This window comes from Puntigrus tetrazona, chromosome 1, assembly GCF_018831695.1.
Source record: "Puntigrus tetrazona isolate hp1 chromosome 1, ASM1883169v1, whole genome shotgun sequence".
Lineage (NCBI taxonomy): Eukaryota > Metazoa > Chordata > Actinopteri > Cypriniformes > Cyprinidae > Puntigrus > Puntigrus tetrazona.
The window spans coordinates 13,336,795-13,346,452 of NC_056699.1; positions in this window are offsets into that span (position 1 = coordinate 13,336,795).

The following is a 9,658-nucleotide window of genomic DNA, read 5'->3' on the forward strand; positions in this document are numbered from 1 at the left end:
TCATTTGCATATGCCAGTGCACTGTGCTTTTAATTATTTACTATCTACACAAATGTCCCAGGTTTACTGTGTGCGCCGTTCTTACCTGTGCTGTTCTTCACAGAGAGCGCCTGTCAAAGTCACTTTCGCTCTTCAGGCTCTTGGAGGAGCTCTGTTAAATGCATTGTTCTCACGATCAGAACATGCACTCTTTCTCTAGGCCATACTGCGAGACCATGAACACTCACTGCTAATACTTAGCAGATTTGTTTCATTGTCCAAATTCCTCACTCCTTCAAAGGGTTGTTGCTGTCAAGCTCGCTCACAGCCTAGGATCATAAGACGTGCTGGATCACGTCTAGATCTGTGTCAATTAGGCGAGTGAAACTGACTCTGTCAGTGTTTCACAACTGAGCGAAGGACGCTTCATGGCATTCCATGTCCTCTTGAAGAATGGGCAGAGTCCTGTTCCTTCACTTTTCTTTCCTTAGACTGGCGGTTTTCAAAACAAAGCGAAGAAGCATTCACTTGGACTTTACGGCAATAAATATATCCCGTAGTATTACATTCATTTGGTCTAAAAATTGCTTCTATGCAAAATATACAACCATGTGAGATGTGTATGAGACAGAGACTTGGGAACTTCTCTCTAGTGGCTGAATTACTTCTTATGCTGTAGTGCAGGTCCATTTCAGTGTTACTGTACTGCTGTCCTGAAGTCTGCAGGTGACACTCCACTATAGATGTAGACTAGAGCAGAACCTTCTTGGTCACTATAGAAATCCATGCTTTCTGAAGGCCCTGCCATTGGGAGCCTTGGCAGGTGTGGAGGGATGTTCTGGACATGGAGCTGGACCGATTTGGCTGACGCTCAATCCCAAGCTATCATGCATCCTGTCCTGCATGAACATGCGGCTGCAGCTTCATTTTTATACAATGCGATCATCTAACGCCTCTTGAGTGCGATTCAGCTGACCGCGCTGCGCCTCAGTTTCATCTTCGGTGTTGGCACTGCTAGACTAGACTCCTCTGTGCCAATCATCAATGGATCCACCGTTAGACGCCAGCCTGTTGAAGTTCCAACTCGGAGAATGTGTATGGCTACCTGGACCTGTGGTCGTCAGGACTTCTTATTTTCACATCGGATGATGTAAATGACATGATGTCGGTGAGCAAATCATGCAATCTCTGTAGATCGTGAAAAACGTTGTACTTTATTGTAGATTACAGTCAATGTAAGTAGCTGAGATAACGCATCAATAAGCGCATAAACAAATGCAAACTTTCTCGTTGTCTAGCACCCGAAGCGCTGTGGCGTATTGGAATAGCAATTGGAAACAAGCTGAAATTAATAAATAGGTTTAAAAACCAGTAACTATTACGCCCTTTAAAATAAGATACATTTCAATGAACAGTTCATTTTTCATACATGGTGTATCTTTGCTCTGAAAAAAGCAGGGGAAAATAGTGATAGCTATAATTTGAAAACTTTTTACTCAAATGCGAGTATTAACTCTCAAATCTGTGCTTCCTCAGCGAATCTGGTGTGAAGAAGTTCTCAAGTCTCCCCTGAGGTATGTTACTGCACACCAATCAATTGCTCCCAGAAGAATGGTGTCTTGGCGTGCTGCTAGTAAAACCCAGCACCTCTTTCACTGTACTAGACGCTCTCACACACACTCCCGAAAGAGCCACCTGTATTTACATAAACTGCTGAATGGAATAAATATATCAAACCAAACCAAATATATTTCCATTTAGACAGAACTGCGTTACCGTATAAACGTTATTTAGACCCATACACATGTAAAATGAACAAGCCCCAAATGCTATTTGATACTACACAGTGATGATAATGCTCTATTAAAGAAAGCAATCTTCCAATCAGCTCAAAGTAGAAAGTTTTCTCAGCCGCTGGATGTGGCTATGCGAGCAGGTCTGCGTGTGAATATCAGCGAAGAAAAAGGGACAGCTGGCTGACTAACAAGTGGAAGTTAGACAAAGAAGCGGGGCGGGATAAACATGAGTAAGTTTAGAATATCAAAAACATGATAGATAGATAGATGAATAGAAATACAAATTGTGGCCTTATTCGTTTATGGTAATGTATATTTCTTGTCGCCATATATGTAGTTTAACACACCCACGTGTATAGAAACACCAAGTAAAAATAAGTGGAATTCAATTGTAAATGTTAACGTTATAAAATTATTATAATTATTTTTCTTGTATTCATAACAAAAGCATTGAAATGTACAGACGTGTACATTTCATGATCAATAATACACTGCCTGTGCAAAAAAAAAAAAAAGTCACACACACACTCACACACTTATATTTCTTTGGACTGTCTTTAGCTTTGATTGTTCACAGTAAGCTTCTGCAGTAATAACATTTATTCCCATCCAGAGTTGCATACATTTTTGCATGAAGATTATATATTGATATGTGGAGAGTTGAACTGTTCATAGTCTTCTGAGTACATCCCGGAATTCTCATCGGAGTTGAAGTATGCTGGACCTCTCAGGTGCTTAATCCATGTGTGAAAAATCACATCTAATGCTCTCTGAACCTTTTCTTTTTACAATTTGAAAAGGAAAAGTTGCTGATTTTATTAATTGTATTTAGTTGTCTATTTATGTATTTGTTTGGTTATGGGTTCGGTTCTTTAGGATGATTTAGCGTTTCTTTTTGCTCTGGTTTTATCTTTTTGATTTATGATTTCTTTTGTTGAATGTAAGAAGTATTTATTGATTCCTCTTAATTTATAGGGGCCCTCTTTCTCTTTATAAGCTGTCGTAGTCAACTTCCATTTGGTAGCTTTTTGTTTGTTGTTTGTTGTTGGTCTGTCTCTATCTGCCTGGTTTGTTTATGAAGGAGTACTTTTTGAGTTTAATTAAAGTTCTTTCTTTTTCTGGTGACTGCCTGGTGTTTCTCGTCTTTGACTTCTGGGCCCTCCTTCAATAGTGGCTTTTTCTGCCATCTAGTAGTCAGTTGTGAACCATAACAAGCATTTAGCGTGACTGAAGGAGTGCTGGTTTAGCGCCAGGCAACTTTCATAATGACTGGGAGTGCAATGTTAACATAATCACGAAACATATTTTTCACCTGCAGAGTGAATGAGCAGTGGAAGGTTTTTATTCTGCGGGTCAGTCTGTGAAGTCCCAGATAACCTCTCCAGTCTCCCACTTGCCAGATAGGTTATCTGGACTTCTACCAGTGTTCAAATCATCATATGCCAAACATCACCCAGAGTGCAACTTTTCCCAGTAGGATCATGATGCGAGTCGATGCCCTGCAGTGCACTCCAGTAGTGCTCATCAGATATCCAGCAAAATACTGTGATTACAATGCACAAGAGCCACAATACCATACAAACCAGAAACCGAGTAATCACAAAAGAACACTAGTGTACTTGCAGCCATAATGGAGTGTGTGCTGAGTGTTCATGCACAAACGTTTTTCAATATTAAAAATGCTCATGTACTTTTCCTTTAAGTACAATGCCAGCTGTCTACAGCTTTACTCGCATGTAAAAATGAGATGACACTCACTGCCCAATGGGTGGGTAATTTCTGAAACTCTCTTTATCACGGACTAAGTGCATCTTGCCATCTCTTCCAGTATTTCACTTTTTTCAGTTCCAAAAGGTACATTAGTACAATCTTTAATTTTCCCACATAGGTGTGATCTGTGTGTGGATTTTCATCACATTCTTTGAAAAGGGCAAAAAAAAAAAATCTCAGTCATGTTCTTGATAATTTAAAAATAACGTTTGTACCAAGCGGACAGACCTGATCTGCTCTTGTCTGATAAATTTTTGATCTTTAAGCAGTATGTCACGCCAGGGTCTATTAAAGGAATAGTTCACCCAAAAGTAAATACGCACCATATTTCCAGGGGTTTTTTCTTAAATGTATACTAATCTTCCTCCACCCAACCTATGAGTCTTCAGGGGTTATCATAAATCGATCAGCTTTGGGGACATCGATAACCCCCAAGTGTTTATAGGAGCAAGTATTTTTAACTCACCATAAATTCTGCTTTTTTTTCTTTATTGTGAAATTATGATTTATGATTTCGGTAAAAATTCCATTTATTTTATTTCCTGTCACAAAAGGACTGCATCTTATACTATTTAGGTAAGTTGCATTTTAAATAAATTATAATGATTTTCTAAAATAAACGTCAATGAATCTCATCTCAATATATTGATATTTAGGCCTATACTCTTTTTAGTCCAGACTTTGCATTTAAACTTCAACATTTTCGGTCACATTCACCTTTTGGAGCAGCCAAAAGTAAGAGACAAAAAGAGAGATATTATTTTTATATGTACATTTTATTAAATAAAAACATTTTTAAACATCATCATCCATTTTAAATGAAATGCTTTTGTACAATTATAATAGCAATAAACTAGGAGATTATTTCACAAATACTAGCTTAAACCTTCTTAAATGAGAATTATACAGTGTACTTCAAATGCATACATTCAATAAATCATTTACCTTTAAAACACATGTTATATTAAGAGCTAAATACTGCTAGAAACTTGGCACCCATAAGCTGGCCATATGACTGAAAGTATGTGCTAGCAGGTCACAAGGTCTGCTAGGCAGAGGCTACTGATCCTGATGTGGAGGAGCTTGAGGTGGCCACTGTCTTCACCAATAGACAGTAGTTGGAATCAGTTCCACAAATCCAAAGCTTCACAATGCATACACACATACATACGTAAGTACCACGCACCAAACAACAACAACCAATGTTATAATAAAATAGTAGTAAAATAAAAATACTAATAAAATGCTTTTTTGTTTGTTTGTTTCTGAAGAATTGCAATGTCGTGGTATGAACACCATCAGTCAGCTGGAAACCAAAGGCTCTGCAACAAAGTGTGGTTGGGATCAGCTGGCTCTGGGTCAAACTCCGAGTTCTCTTGTAGAGGCACAAATGGCTCAACTCTGGTCCAGCGGCGGCAACAGAAGGAGGGCCACTTTAAGGGCTTCGTGCTTTCTTAAAGACTGAAGAAATCCCTTTGTTGCTCTCACTACTAAACAGGGTGTTTTTCTAAAAATCATTCAAAAGACTGAATCATTTGCATATGCCAGGTATGTGCTGAGTATTTACTATCTGCACAAATGTCCCAGGTTTTGCTGTACCTCGTTCTTACCTGTGCTGTTCTCCTGAAGGCGCCTCTCCGTCACTCAGCTCATGAGCTCATGGAAGACTCTGTTCTTTGTCACGATGTTCTCACGATCAAGAACATCGCCTCTTCTCTAGCAAAGACCACTCCTGCCGGGAATAACCGTTCTACTGCTAATGCTTAACAGGTCAGGCTATTATCGTCCTCCTTCAAAGGGTTGTTGGCACTGTCAAAGCTCATTCACCCAGCCTAGGATCGCAAGACGTGCTGAATCTGCACCGTCTAGATCTGTGTCATTAGAGCGGAGGCGTGAGCGGCTCATCGATGTTTGCAACTGAACGAAGGGCCTTCGCAAGCATTCCATGTCCTCTTGAAGATGAACAGATCCTGTTCTACTTTCTTCCTTAGACTGACATGGTTTTCTAAAACGAAAACGAAGAAGCATTCACTTTGGACTGCATTTAATAAATATGTCGTGAGTATTACATTCATGGTCTAAAATTGCTTTACACACCAGAAATATACAGCATAAGGAGATCTTAATGAGACAGGAACTTGGGAACTTTATATATAGTGCTTCTAGATACTTCTTTGCTGTGATGCAGGTCCATTTCAGTGTTACCTGTACTGCTGCTCCACACAGAGAGTCTGCAGGTGGCCTCCACCATATAGATGTAGACTTAGACAGAAGACACTTCTTGGTCACTATAGAAATCCATGCTTTCTGAAGGCCCTGCTGCTTCTAGAGCCTTGTAGGATGTATGGAGGGATGTTCTGGACATCCCGGAGGACTGCGGACGATTTGGCTGCTGACGCTCAGCAATCCCAAACTATCATTGCATCCTCTGTCCTGCATGAACATGCGGCTGCAGCTCATTTTTATACAATGCATGATGTCAAAGCATGCCTCTTCGGAGTCCGATTCAAAGCTGACCACGCTCGCCTCAGTTTCATCTTCAGATGTGGCACTGCTAAGACTAGACTCCTCTGTAATCATCAATGGATCCTAGATTAGACACATCCAGCCTGTTGAGAAGTTCCAACTCAGCGGAGAATGTGTCGCTTCTGACCTGTGAGAGGTCGTCAGGGACATTTTCACTGTCGGATGATGTAAATGACATGATGTCCGGTAGAACAGTCAAAAACACAATCTCTGTAGATCGTGAAAAGACTTTGAATAGCTACTTATTGTAGATTACAGTCCAATGTAAGTCGCTTTGAGATAACGCATCAACCAAACGCATAAACAAATGCAAACTTTCTCTCGTTGTCCCCTAGCACGAGCTGCTGTGACGTATTGGAATGTCGGTGAAACAAGCTGAAATTCAAATAATGCTATTTTTAAAACAGCGCTTTATTACGCCCTTTAAATAAAGATACATTTCAATAGACTTTCGCATTTTATTTTCATACATGAGTGTATGTCTTGTAACGCTCTGGAAAAAGCAGGGAAAATAACTTCGATGCTTCTCGTTGAAAACTTTTACTGCATTACGAGTAACTCTCCAGCGATGTCACAACACTCCTCTCGCAGGCTCTGAGTCGCGTGAAGAAGTTCTCGCGATACTCCCCGCTAAAGGTATATTACCACACCCAATCAATTGCTCCCAGAAGAATGGATGCTTTCACTTGGCAATCGCTGCCCAATCAAACCGGCACCTACACTATTATTTCCCCGACGCTCTCACACACACTCCGAAAAGAGCCACCTGTATTTACATAAACTACTGAATGGAAATGAAATATATATCAAACCAAACCAAATATATTTCCATTTGAACAGAACTGCTACCATGGGCAACTTGGTCCATTTTAGACCCATACCATATGAAATGAACAAGCCCTCAAATACTATTTCATACTACACAGTAGATGGCGATAATGCTCTATAATGATAAGAAAGCAATCTTCCATCAAGCTCAAAGTAGAAAGTTTTCTCAGCCGCTGGATGTCGCTGTAACGAGCAGGTCTGCGTGTGAATATCAGCCAAGAAAAGAAGGTCAGCAATGGCGGCGACCTGCTCGTGAAGTTGTGACAAAGAAACGGGGCAGGATGCGCTTATCGGGTAAGTTTAGAATATCCAAAAACATGATAGATAGATAGATAGAGTAGATAGATAGACAGAAATACAAATTGTGGCCTTATGCGCTTATGGTAATGTATATTTCTTATACTTCATATATGTGTTTAACACACCCACGTGTGTAGAAAACACCAAGTAAAAATAAGTGGAATTCAATTGTAAATGTTACCACGTTATAAAAATTATTATAATTATTTTTCTTGTATTCATAACAAAAGCATTGAAATGTACAGGCAGTGTACATTTCATGATCAATAATACACTGCCTGTGCAAAGAAAAAAAAAAAGTCAGTCACACACACACACACACACACTCACACACACTTATATTTCTTTGGACTGTCTTTAGCTTTTGATTGTTCTGATAAGCTTCTGCAATGTCGTAACATTTATTCCATCCAGAGTTGCATACATTTTTCTCGCCAAGATTATATATATTGATGACGGAGAGTTGGAACTGTTCACATAGTCTTCTAGAGTACATCCCAAAGATTCTCATCGGAGTTGAAGTATGGACTCTGGCGGTGGCTAATCCATGTGTGAAAAATCACATCTAATGCTCTCTGAACCTTTCTTTTTTTACAATTTGAAAAGGAAAAGTTGCTGATTTTATTAATTGTATTTAGTTGTCTATTTATGCTGTTTAGTTATGGGTTCGGCTCTTTGGGGATGATTTAGCGTTTCTTTTTGTCTGGTTTATCTTTTTTGATTTGATTTCTTTTGTTGAATGTAAAGTGTTGTTGATTTCCTCTTAATTTGTAACGGCCCATCTTTCTCTTTATAAGCTGTCGTGGGTGTCCATTTTGGTGGCTTTTTTTGTTTGTTTGTTTATGTTGTTGTTGGTCTGTCTCTGTCTGCCTGGTTTGTTTTATAAGGTACTTTTTTTGAGTTTAATTAAAGTTCTTTCTTTTTCTGGTGACTGCTGGTGTTTCGTCTTTGACTTCGGCCCTCACATTCAATAATAGCTTTTCTGCTGCCATCTAGTGGTCAGTTGTGAACCATAACAAGCATTTAACGTGACTGAAGGAGTACTTCAGATTAGCATGAGCAACTTTTTCACTTAATGACCAGGAGTGCAATGTTAACATAATGCGTAAACATATTTTCACCTGCAGAGTGAATGAGCAGTGGAAGGTTTTTTATTCTGCGGGTCAGTCTGTAGAAGTCCAGATAACCTCTCCGTCTCACTGTGCCAGATAGGTTATCTGGACTTCTACAGACTGACAAATCTATCATATATAAAAACCATCACCCAGAGTGCAACTTTTCCCAGTAGGATCGCAGTCTTGGGTCGATGCCCTGCAGTGCACTCAGTAGTGTGCTCATCAGATATCCAGCAAAATACTGTGATTACAATGCACAAAACCACATAAACTACCTGCAAACCAGAAACCGAGTAATCACACAAAAAGAAACACTCAGTGTACTTGTGTAATGGGTGTGTGCTAGTGTTCATGCACAAACGTTTTCAATATTAAAAATGCTCATGTACTTTTCCTTTTAAGTACAATGCCAACTGTCTACAGCTTTACTCGCATGTATGTAAAACAATGAGATGACACTCACTGCCCAATGAGTGGGTAATTTCTGAAACTCTCTTTATCACGGACTCGAGTGCATCTTGCCATCTTCCAGTATTTCACTTTTTCAGTTCCAAAAGGTACATTAATTACAATCTTTAATTTTCCACATAGGTGTGATCTGTGTGTGGATTTTGTCCCATTCTTTGAAAAAGAACTTAAAAAAAAAAAATCTCAGTCCTTTGTTCTTGATAATTTAAAAATAACATTTGTACCAAGCGGACAGACCTGATCTATAACTCTTGTCTGATAAATTTTGATCTTTAGAAATAATAATGCATGCAGCAGATTCTGTTAAAGGAATAGTTCACCCAAAAGTAAATACGCACCATATTTCAGGGTTTTTTCTTAAATGTATCCTGGCTCTTCCTCCATAACCTATGAGTCTTCAGGGGTTATCACATGAAATCGATCAGCTTTAGAGGACATGCGATAACCCCAAATGTGTTTATAGGAGCAAGTATTTTTAACTCACACCATCGTCCATAACCTTTTTCTTTATTGTGGAAATTATGATTGCAAATTTCAGTGAAATTCCATTTTATTTTATTTCCTGTCACAAAAGGACTGCATCTTATACTATTTAGGTAAAGTTGCATTTTTAAATAAATTATAATGATTTTTCTAAAATAAACGTCAATGAATCTCATCTCAATATATTGATATTTAGGCCTATACTTTTTTAATTCAGACTTTACACATTTAAACTTCAACATTTCTGAGATGCATTTCACCTTTGGAGCAGCCAAAAGTAAGAGACAAAGAGAGATATTATTTTTATATGTACATTTTATTAAATAAAACATTTTAAACATCATCATCCATTTAAATGAAATGCTTTTGTACAATTATAATAGTAATAAACTA